Here is an 11,376-nt window from a genome sequence, read left to right as displayed (position 1 = left end):
GTTAAGACACTAACAGCTTACAGACGGTAGGCAATTAAGGTGACAGTTATGAAAACTTAGGACACTAAAGAGGCCTTTCTACTGACTGAAAAACACCAAAAGAAAGATGCCCAGGGTCCCTGCTCACCTGTGTGAACGTGCCTTAGGCATGCTGCAAGGAGGCATGAGGACTGCAGATGTGGCCAGGGCAATAAATTGCAATATCCGTACTGTGGGACGCCTAAGACAGCACTACAGGGAGACAGGACAGACAGCTGATCGTCCTCGCAGTGGCAGACCACATGTAACAACACCTGCACAGGATCGGAACATCCGAACATCACACCTGCGGGACAGGTACAGGATGGCAACAACAACTGCCCGAGTTACACCAGGAATGCACAATCCCTCCATCAGTGCTCAGACTGTCCACAATAGGCTGGACTGAGGGCTTGTAGGCCTGTTGTAAGGCAGGTCCTCACCAGACATCACTTGCAACAACGTAGCCAATGGGCACAAACCCACCGTCGCTGGACCAGACAGGACTGGCAAAAAGTGCTCTTCACTGACAAGTCGCGGTTTTGTCTCACAAGGGGTGATGGCCGAATTTGCGTTTATCGTCGAAGGAATGAGCGTTACACCGAGGCCTGTACTCTGGAACGGGATCGATCTGTCCCTTAAAGGTCTGGGGCGGTGTGTCACAGTATCATCGGACTGAGCTTGTTGTCATTGCAGGCAATCTCAACGCTGTGCGTTACAGGGAAGACATCTACCTCCCTCATGTGGTACCTTTCCTGCAGGCTCATCCTGACATGACCCTTCAGCATGACAATGCCACCAGCCATACTGCTTGCTCTGTGCGTGATTTCCTGTAAGACAGGAATGTCAGTGTTCTGCCATGGCCAGCGAAGAGCCCGGATCTCAATCCCATTGAGCAAGTCTGGGACCTGAATGTGCAAGTAGAGATACTGGGGTGCAAAGGAGCAAAGAAAATAAAAAATAACAATATGGGGATGAGGTAGTTGGATGGGCTATTTACAGATGGGCTATGTACAGGTGCAGTGATCTGTGAGCTGCTCTGACAGCTGATGCTTAAAGCTAGTGAGGGAGATATGAGTCTCCAGCTTCAGTGATTTTTGCAATTCGTTCCAGTCATTGGCAGCAGAGAACTGGAAGGAAAGGCGGCCAAATTAGGAATTGGCTTTGGGGGTGACCAGTGAGATGTACCTGCTGGAGCGCGTGCTACGGGTGGGTGCCGCTATGTTGACCAGTGATCTGAGATAAGGCGGGGCTTTACCTAGCGAAGACTTATAGATGACCTGGAGCCAGTGGGTTTGGCGACGAATATGAAGCGAGGGCCAGCCAGCGAGATCATACAGGTCGCAGTGGTGGGTAGTATATGGGGCTTTGGTGACGAAACAGATGGCACTGTGGTAGACTGCATCCAATTTGCTGAGTAGAGTGTTGGAGGCTATTTTGCAAATGACATCAAAGAAGTCAAGGATCGGTAGGATAGTCAGTTTTACGAGGGTATGTTTGGCAGCATGAGTGAAGGATGCTTGTTGCGAAATAGAAAGCCGATTCTAGATTTAATTTTGGATTGGAGATGCTTAATGTGAGTCTGGAAGGAGAGTTTACAGTCTAACCAGACACCTAGGTATTTGTAATTGTCCACATATTCTAAGTCAGAACCGTCCAGAGTAGTGCTGGATGGGCGAGCAGGTGTGGGCAGCATGCATTTAGTTTTACTTGCATTTAAGAGCAGTTGGAGGCCACGGAAGGAGAGTTGTATGGCATTGAAGCTCGTCTGGATGTTAGTTAACACCGTGTCCAAAGAAGGGCCAGAAGTATACAGAATGGTGTCGTCTGCGTAGAGGTGGATCAGAGAATCACCAGCAGCAAGAGCGACATCATTGATATATACAGAGAAAAGAGTCCAAGAATTGAACCCTGTGGCACCCCCTTAGAGACTGCCAGAGGTCCGGACAACAAGTCTTCTGATTTGACACACTGAACGGAGAAGTTTAATCCAATAATTTTAAAAGGCTAACTGATCATTAGAAAACCCTTTTGCAATTATGTTAGCACAGCTGAAAACTGTTGTTCTGATTAAAGAAGCAATAAAACTGCCCTTCTTTAGACTAGTTGAGTACCTGGAGCATCAGCATTCGTGGGTTCGATTACAGGGTCAAAATGGCCAGAAACTCATCAGTCTATTCTTGTTCTGAGAAATGAAGGCTATTCCATGCGAGAAATTGCCAAGAAACTGAAAATCTCGTACAACGCTGTGTACTACTCCCTTCACAGAACAGCGCAAACTGGCTCTAACCAGAATAGAAAGAGGAGTGGCAGGCCCCGGTGCACAACTGAGCAAGAGAACAAGTACATTAGAGTGTCTAGTTTGAGAAACAGACGCCTCACAAGTCCTCAACTGGCAGCTTCATCAAATAGTACCCGCAAAACACCAGTCTCAACGTCAACAGTGAAAAGGCGACTCCGGGATGCTGGCCTTCTGGGCAGAGTTGCAAAGAAAAAGCTATATCTCAGACTGGCCAATAAAAATTAAAGATAAAGATGGACAAAAGAACACAGACACTTGACAGAGGAACTCTGCCTGTAATAATACCTGCAATAATAACACTAATTACATGTTTAATATGATTTTTGAATGACCATGTCATCTCTGTACCCCACAGTCGAGCAGTGAATTTCAAACACAGATTCAACCACAAAGACCAAGGAAGTTTTCCCATTCCTAACAAAGGGCACCTATTGGTAAGATGGGTAAAAATAAATAAAAAAGGAGACATTGAATACCCCATTGAGCAAGGTGAAGTTTTTAATTACACTTTGGATGGTGTATCAATACAACCAGTCACTAACAAAGATAAAAGGTGTCCTTCCTAACTGAGTTGCCAGAGAGGAAGGAAACTGCTCAGAGATTTCACCATGAGGCAAACGGTGACATTTGTAAACAGTTATAGGAGTTTAATGGTTGTGATAGGAGAAAACTGAGGATGGATCAACCACGTTGTAGTTACTCCACAAACCAAATCTAACTGACAGAGTGAAAAGAATGCCTGTATCCAATAAAAAATATTCCAAAACATGGAGCCTTTAGCAACAAGGAACTAAAGTAATCCTGCAAAAAAAAGTGGTATGTTTGGGTCAAATCGAATACAACACATTACGGAGTACCACGCTCCATATTTTCAAGCATAGTGGTGGCTGCACCATGTCACGGGTATGCTTGTAATCGTTAAGGACTGGGGAATTTTTCCAGGATTAAAAGAAATGGAATGAAGCTAAGCACATGGAAAATCCTAGAGGAAAACCAGGTTCAGTCTGCTTTCCACCAGACGCTGGGAGGTTAATTCACCTTTCAGCAGAACAATAACCTAAACATAAGGCCAAATCTACACTGGAGTTGCTTAGCATGAAGCCAGTGAATGTTCCTGAGTGGCAGAGTTACAGTTTACTTAAATCTACTTGAAAATCTATGGCAAGACTTGAAAATTACTGTCTATCAATGATCAACAACCAATTTGACAGAGCTTGAAGAATTTTGAAAATAATAAATGGGCAAATGTTGCACAATCCAGGTGTGGAAAGCTCTTACAGACTTACCCAGAAAGACTCACAGCTGTAATCGCTGCCAAAAGTTATTTTACAAAGTATTGACCCAGGGGTGTGAATACTTATGAGATACTTCATTGTCAATAAAAAGTTGAATTTTTTTCTAAAAACATGTTTTCACTATCATTATGGGGTATTGTTTGTAGACGGTTGAGAAAAAAATATATAAAAATGTCTTAATTTTTGAATTCAGGCTTAAAAACACATTTACAGTAAGTCAAGGGGTATGAATACTTTGAAGGCACTGTAACCATTAGTTAACTAGAGGCTAACAGAGGCTAACGCGACTATGTTTTCTATTTAGAGTCCGCTCCCATCAATATCCGCAGCGGCGTCAAGCTCAGCACCAGGAAGTAATGCGAGTCACCTTTGCCAAATCTTTCCACGACGAGCGAATAAATATACTGGAGCTACGCATAGTGAGTGTTCTGTTGGGCGTGTCTACAATTCAACTCCAACTTTCTGCTGTAGTTGTTTTTGTTTTTATTTCTGAGCATGGAATCTCTTAGGTGATTGGTTCATGCTTGAATAGGAGAAAAGGAGGTATTAGTAAAGAGGGGATGGTGTGGGTGACGGACTGGTGTCTGTTGGATGTGGGTGTTGTGTGTGTGAAGGTCAGTCACTACACGCATGATATATTGACATGAGGGGGGATGGGTATAGTTCCTTGTTTGAGTGTGTATTGGATGGGGGAAAAGTAGTAAAATGTTGGCTACTGTGTACAGACTAACCCTGCTGCTGATAACACCAGTTTTAATACTACATGGTGTACTGTATTGGTTACACATCCTCATGATCAGTCTTCGTGGTCTTTCCAGGACAAACAAATCTGCAAGAGGTCGACTATAGAACACCTAGCATACACACCACTGTATTTTGCTACAGATATTGCTAGCTGTTGTGTACAGCGAATTCGGAAAGTATTCAGACCCCTTCACATTTTGTTACGTTACAGCCTTATTCTAAAATAGATTAAATAGATCCCCCATCAATCTGAACACAATACAACATAATGACAAAGCAACAACTGTTTTTTAAAAAGATTTGTAGCAACAGTATTTTTAAAACAATTTTTTTAAATGAAATATGACATAAGTATTCAGACCCTTTACTCAGTACTTTGTTGAAGTACCTTTGGCAGCATTGAGTCTTCTTGGGTATGACGCTACAAGCTTGGCACACCTGATTTTTCATAGTGTTCTATTGTTTCCAGTTCTTGTCTTATATTATCTCCAATGTATCGTCCATGTTAAAAAATAACTGTCTGATTAGGATGAATAATATCTGACAAAACCTTTTTAATTCTATGCGCTAAGCATTTTGCTAGGATTTTTGCATCCCAACACTGAAGTGTAAAGGGCCTCCAATTTTGTAAATGGACTGAATCTTTATATGTACTTCTTGGATCCCGTTTCAGTAATATATATATTTTTTTTTTTTGTAAAATCAGGCCTTCTTGCTTACCATCTGATAATCTACCATTTATATAGGAGTGGTTAACATGTTAATAAACGGCCCTTTGAGTACATAAAAAAAAAAAAGTTGTGTGTACTTCCACTGGTATGCCATCCAGGTCTGGAGTTTTCCCAGCCTTAAAGACTTTAATTGCATCAAGAAGTTCCTCCTCTGTAATTTGGCCTTCACATGAGTCTTTCTGTACAGATGTTAATTTTTTTACATTATTAAATAGAAAACAAATCCTTAGAATTAACTTGTTGGTGGAGACGGAGGAGACTGAAATGAAAACATATGCTTAAAGAACTTCGCTTCCTCTTTCAAAATATTGTTCGGTGAATCATGAGTGACTCATTCTATCCAGTTCACTTTATTTTTTAAATAATATATTACACATGATCTTTAAGTTCCTCCATTCCTTTTTGTTTCTCCTCTAATTTATTCTCTGCCTCTAAAGTACTCTGGTACCGTTTTTATTGCCGTCTGTACTGTTAGTCCCCCTATTTCCTTTATTAACATGAACTCTTGACCTAAAATTGCTTTTGTTTTAAAAGACGAGTACGGAATTGCATGGCCTCTAAAAGCACATTTAATAGTGTCCCATACACTTTTTTTTTGGTCAGAAAAATGTTAAACTATTCTGTCCTGGTTAAAAACAAGTTGGGAGAAATATATTTCACCGTCCTTTATCCACACAACTTAATCTAAACAATAGATAGGATATCCCTTCTCTTTTAGCCAGATAAATACTGATAGTATTTCCTTATCTGCTAAGCCATTACAATTATAACTGGCTATACTTATTTCACCATAATACGATAAAGTTTCAATTATATTTATCATAATATGAGTGTCCATTTTGCTGTACCATGATATTTGCACTGCTATTAAGTAAACCTCCAATTGTTCTCCACTATTTCACCTGCTAAACCCCCCATCCCCCCATCCCATGTTGTGTTGTCGTCCCAGTGACTGGCAGACCACCCATCCACCTGGAACAAAATGATGCAGGGAGTTGGTGTATCATTTTAACTTGTATTTCTTGGCAAGTAAAACGTGTTTTAATAAAACAGTAGATTAGTCTGTCAATATAGCAAATAAGTAGACATGGTTTTGTACTCAAGACCAAGTTTATTTACTCTGGAGACCAAGGTGAGTTTACACAGCAGTATGCAGGAACAATTATGACATATACACAGTAGAAGAAAAATATACTACTAACACCTATAAAAAAAATACTACAGTTCCAAAGGGAATACTGGCATGTACGCTGGCAGTCAGGAAGCATGTTCAGGAAGTGAATCATTTAATAAATGAAAACATAATACAAACAAGAAACACGAACAACGCACAGACATGAAACAGAAACAATGACGCCTGGGGAAGGAACCAAAGGGTGTGACATATATAGGGCAGGTAATCAGGGAGGTCTAGGAGACAAGGTGAGTGTCATTATTTATGCGCTGATACACGTAACGATGGAGACACGTGTGCACCATAACGAGCAGCCTGGTGACCTAGAGGCAATGATCAGATAAATAAATATGCACTGATCAGATTAACAATGATGTTTGTACACGCACTGACCAAATTAAATGCACGACAGTAGACCTTTCAAGACTGCAATCAAAAGTTACAACTGACCACGGAGTAAAGACCCACCTGACCACGGAGTAAAGACCCACCTGACCACGGAGTAAAGACCCACTGACCATGGAATAAAGACCCACTGACCATGGAGTAAAGACCCACCTGACCACGGAGTAAAGACCCACCTGACCACGGAGTAAAGACCACCTGACCACGGAATAAAGACCACCTGACCACGGAATAAAGACCACCTGACCACGGAATAAAGACCCCACTGACCACGGAGTAAAGACCAACTGACCACGGAGTAAAGACCCCACTGACCACGGAGTAAAGACCCACCTGACCACGGAGTAAAGACCCACCTGACCACGGAGTAAAGACCCACCTGACCACGGAATAAAGACCACGGAATAAAGACCCACCTGACCACGGAATAAAGACCACGGAATAAAGACCACCTGACCACGGAATAAAGACCACGGAATAAAGACCCACCTGACCACGGAATAAAGACCACCTGACCACGGAATAAAGACCCACCTGACCACGGAATAAAGACCACGGAATAAAGACCACCTGACCACGGAATAAAGACCACGGAATAAAGACCCACCTGACCACGGAATAAAGACCACCTGACCACGGAATAAAGACCCACCTGACCACGGAATAAAGACCCACCTGATCACGGAATAAAGACCACGGAATAAACACCACCTGACCACGGAATAAAGACCACGGAATAAAGACCCACCTGACCACGGAATAAAGACCCACCTGATCACGGAATAAAGACCACGGAATAAACACCACCTGACCACGGAATAAAAACCACCTGACCACGGAATAAAGACCACCTGACCACGGAACAAAGACCACGGAATAAACACCACCTGACCACGGAATAAAGACCACCTGACCACGGAATAAAGACCACGGAATAAAGACCCACCTGACCACGGAATAAAGACCACGGAATAAAGACCCACCTGACCACGGAATAAAGACCCACCTGACCACGGAACAAAGACCACGGAATAAAGACCCACCTGACCACGGAATAAAGACCACCTGACCACGGAATAAAGAACCACCGGACCACGGAATAAAGACCACGGAATAAAGACCCACCTGACCACGGAATAAAGACCCACCTGACCACGGAATAAAGACCCACCTGACCACGGAATAAAGACCCACCTGATCACGGAATAAAGACCCACCTGATCACGGAATAAAGACCACGGAATAAACACGACCTGACCACGGAATAAAGACCCCACTGACCACGGAATAAAGACCCCACTGACCACGGAATAAAGACCAACTGACCACGGAGTAAAGACCCACCTGACCACGGAATAAAGACCCACCTGACCACGGAATAAAGACTCCACTGACCACGGAATAAATACCCCACTGACCACGGAATAAATACCCCACTGACCACGGAGTAAAGACCCCACTGACCACGGAGTAAAGACCCCACCTGACCACGGAATAAAGACCCCACTGACCACGGAATAAAGACCCCACTGACCACGGAATAAAGACCCCACTGACCACGGAATAAAGACCCCACTGACCACGGAATAAAGACCACCTGACCACGGAGTAAAGACCCCACTGACCACGGAATAAAGACCACCTGACCACGGAATAAAGACCACCTGACCACGGAATAAAGACCACCTGACCACGGAATAAAGACCACGGAATAAAGACCCACCTGACCACGGAATAAAGACCACCTGACCACGGAATAAAGACCACCTGACCACGGAATAAAGACCACCTGACCACAGAACAAAGACCACGGAATAAAGACCACCTGACCACGGAATAAAGACCACCTGACCACGGAATAAAGACCACCTGACCACGGAATAAAGACCACCTGACCACGGAATAAAGACCACCTGACCACGGAATAAAGACCCACCTGACCACGGAATAAAGACCCACCTGACCACGGAATAAAGACCACCTGACCACGGAATAAAGACCACCTGACCACGGAACAAAGACCACGGAATAAAGACCCACCTGACCACGGAATAAAGACCACGGAATAAAGACCACCTGACCACGGAATAAAGACCACCTGACCACGGAATAAAGAACCACCGGACCACGGAATAAAGACCACGGAATAAAGACCCACCTGACCACGGAATAAAGACCACCTGACCACGGAATAAAGACCACCTGACCACGGAATAAAGACCCACCTGATCACGGAATAAACACCACCTGACCACGGAATAAAGACCACGGAATAAAGACCACGGAATAAAGACCCACCTGACCACGGAATAAAGACCCACCTGATCACGGAATAAAGACCACGGAATAAACACCACCTGACCACGGAATAAAAACCACCTGACCACGGAATAAAGACCACCTGACCACGGAACAAAGACCACGGAATAAACACCACCTGACCACGTAATAAAGACCACCTGACCACGGAATAAAGACCACGGAATAAAGACCCACCTGACCACGGAATAAAGACCACGGAATAAAGACCCACCTGACCACGGAATAAAGACCCACCTGACCACGGAACAAAGACCACGGAATAAAGACCCACCTGACCACGGAATAAAGACCACCTGACCACAGAATAAAGACCACCTGACCACAGAATAAAGAACCACCGGACCACGGAATAAAGACCACGGAATAAAGACCACGGAATAAAGACCCACCTGACCACGGAATAAAGACCCACCTGACCACGGAATAAAGACCCCACTGACCACGGAATAAAGACCCCACTGACGACGGAATAAAGACCAACTGACCACGGAGTAAAGACCCACCTGACCACGGAATAAAGACCCACCTGACCACGGAATAAAGACTCCACTGACCACGGAATAAATACCCCACTGACCACGGAATAAATACCCCACTGACCACGGAGTAAAGACCCCACTGACCACGGAGTAAAGACCCCACCTGACCACGGAATAAAGACCCCACTGACCACGGAATAAAGACCCCACTGACCACGGAATAAAGACCCCACTGACCACGGAATAAAGACCCCACTGACCACGGAATAAAGACCACCTGACCACGGAATAAAGACCACCTGACCACCTCTCTCTTTTGTTGTTTTTTTTTTTTTACACAAATAGTTCAGTTATGCATGCTAACAACTAGCACATATAATTAGATAGCTAGCTAGCTAACTAACAAGACTACCTGGCTAACTTGCTAGCTAGCTCGCTCACAAGACTAGCCAAGTTAGCGGCTTGCATGCGATTGGCTTTGGTCTTGGGGGTGGCATACAGCCTGGGAGACAGAGTTGCCTGTCAGGCATTGTTTAGGGCTCAGATGCCCCAAGAGCTCTTAGCTCATGGTAAGGAACATTTGGCCTGCTAACATTATAATTTATGAACTGATAATGAGCACCAAACACAAATGAAAGCATGATGTTAGCATGACATGTCTAGTTTAGCAATCAATAAAAACACGTGCTCATCCACAGTGGGCTCTGCCGGCTCAACCATACTGTCAATCTATCATAAATTATTATATTCCTATTTATATAGTTAATCTCGAAAAAACTATTTTTGTAATGTCATGATCATGAGAAAATTATCTCGTGACATTGACAAAACAACTTTTGTTATGTCGTGATCAAGAGATAAATAAATTGTGATCTCGACATAACGAGGGAGTTATTTTTGTATCCATATGTCATCTGTGGGCTTCTATAAAACAAAGTAGCCTATCGCCGGCCCAGATTCAAACACCAAGGCAAAAAAGGTTGACCAATGCGCAATAAAGGCGGGATCTGCATTGAATAGTAATGCAGATTGGGGACTAATTTCCGGATTCTGATTTGTTCATGTTTATTGGTCGCTCGTCTGTCAATCTGTGCAGGACAGTAGGCTGTTCCAGATTGCGAATATTTAAAATGCGCCAACCTGAACGCACATGATGCAATGTTCCAAATTGTCAAATAAGGTTTTGTAAGGTCATGTTAAGTCATGGAATTTTTTGTTTGTTAAATTAATTCACAAAGGCACACTTTTAAAATATTATGAATCACTTTAAAAAATCGACTTATCAGCCATCATTGGAATGACCTTTTAGTGCATGTCTGTGTGCTGGATGTGAACCAGTGTGAGTGGGCCGTTGCCCAAGGATCGAGCAAGCGATATTTCAGCAGCAGGTATACTATAATGACAGACAACAGACTAACTAGATAACCAATTAAAAACATAACTTGTAGCAGTTCTCGCTAGGTAACTATAGCTAACTAAGCATTCATGTTGACCCCTTTCCGCCAGCACTGTAGATAGCCTAAATACATCTGTACCGTTGGAAAGCTGGGATTCCCCTCAATTAAATAGTAGCCATGTAAATTCGACAAGGTTAAACATATAAGAATAGCCTAATTGACAAATAATTTTCTGTGCATAGATCTCCCCTGAAACATACATATTAGAAGAGCCTTATATTGTATGTGAACATGTCTAGTTAGATACAGTTCCTGGTTTTGAAGTAGCCTACCTTATCCATTGAATGAGGGAATAATATGGTTGTAATATTTTATATCAAGGGTGGCAACCATCCTCCAGGATAGCTACTGGGTGTGCAGGCTTTTGTTCAAGCCCTGCTCTAACCACATTGTAGCCCTAAACATCAGCCGCTCAACAGGACCTTGGGCAGACTTGGGTGTTTCGGGGC

This window comes from Salvelinus namaycush, chromosome 4 (genome assembly GCF_016432855.1).
Source record: "Salvelinus namaycush isolate Seneca chromosome 4, SaNama_1.0, whole genome shotgun sequence".
Classification (NCBI taxonomy): domain Eukaryota; kingdom Metazoa; phylum Chordata; class Actinopteri; order Salmoniformes; family Salmonidae; genus Salvelinus; species Salvelinus namaycush.
This window is presented reverse-complemented; position numbering follows the sequence as displayed.